Source organism: Hipposideros armiger, unplaced genomic scaffold (genome assembly GCF_001890085.2).
Source record: "Hipposideros armiger isolate ML-2016 unplaced genomic scaffold, ASM189008v1 scaffold_100, whole genome shotgun sequence".
NCBI lineage: Eukaryota > Metazoa > Chordata > Mammalia > Chiroptera > Hipposideridae > Hipposideros > Hipposideros armiger.
This window is the reverse complement of record NW_017731450.1, coordinates 3,743,169-3,744,254: the sequence shown is the minus strand read 5'-3', so window position 1 is coordinate 3,744,254 and position 1,086 is coordinate 3,743,169. Positions and strand designations below refer to the sequence as shown.

General features: G+C 47.1%; 1 long non-coding RNA gene across 1 annotated transcript in view; it reads left to right on the top strand.

Moving 5' to 3' along the window:
• Window positions 1-1,072, top strand: part of LOC109384703 (uncharacterized) — a 14,779-nt gene extending 13,707 nt beyond the window's left edge. The window contains exon 3 of the long non-coding RNA XR_002124473.1: window positions 990-1,072. This is a non-coding gene — a long non-coding RNA (uncharacterized LOC109384703). The remainder of the gene's footprint in view (window positions 1-989) is intronic.
• The last annotated feature ends 14 nt before the right edge of the window (window positions 1,073-1,086 follow it).

Below are 1,086 nucleotides of genomic sequence, written 5' to 3'. Positions count from 1 at the left end.
TTATAGTGCTGATGAAAAAACGGGGCTTCAGCGACGGCAAGTTTACCTTTCTCTGTTGCCTTGTGCAAATTTGGCCCTTTTCTCTTCCCTGAAGAAGAGAAACAAAGGGACGTTGCCTGTGTGGAAGCAGCGTGGACTCCACTCCGCGGCGTGTGATGGGCTGTCACAGCCCACGCCAGCCGTGAGGCCCGCGCGTCGTAGGAGTTAAGCCCCATTTTACAAGCAGGGACTTAAAATGCCTGTTAACTTAACTCTGTGGGGGCCTTGGACACACCCAGAGAGGGGTCCGACTCATGGTTTTGGGCACAGAAACAAAAGGCTTATTTTCTTTCCGCTGCCTTTGTTCAATTTTAAAAGGGAGTAATTTTCCCTCAAGCTGTTATAAAACCCAATTTAAAGACATTTCAAAGATTGTACCTGTTACTGGATTTTGTATACAATTTCACTTTGTAAGAACTACATTTGCATAAAAATTCCTGCAGTCTTTAAATTTGTGAGACTTGCGTTTGTCAAACATAAACGACCGCGTGAACTCTGATATTTGGCCTGTTGGATCCGGGCTCCCCGGCTCAGGACAGATCCGCGAAGCTGTCACGCGTCCTCGGCTCCGATGGTCCCTGCGGAGCGGCGACGGGTCTTTCTATGAGGAACGCTCCATCTCCAGGGACAGTTTTCAGAAGGACACGTTCTGCTCTGTGCCACTCACATGTCCCCGTCCCTTTTCAGACGCCAGGGCACAGCCCACTTGCAGTCACACGGCTGCGCCACCTACTTCTGTACGATTCCGTTAAAACACGGTTTTTATGTGCACAGAGTTTTCCATCGTTGGATCTACCAAACCCAATATAGTTTTACTTTTTTACTGAAATGTGTTTACTAAGAACTTCCACGTGTCACCATGTGAATCTTGTGTTACGTAATTTATGACCTTGGAATAGTGTGATTCATGATTTTTCTCGGTTTTTAATCTGTGTTATCATGAGGTGCAGGATCTAATCTGATCATGACACTTGGCTTGGTGACCTATTGCCCGGACAACCAGCCCCACAGTCCAGTCTATTCTGCAGGTAAATTACTCCCCAGTCA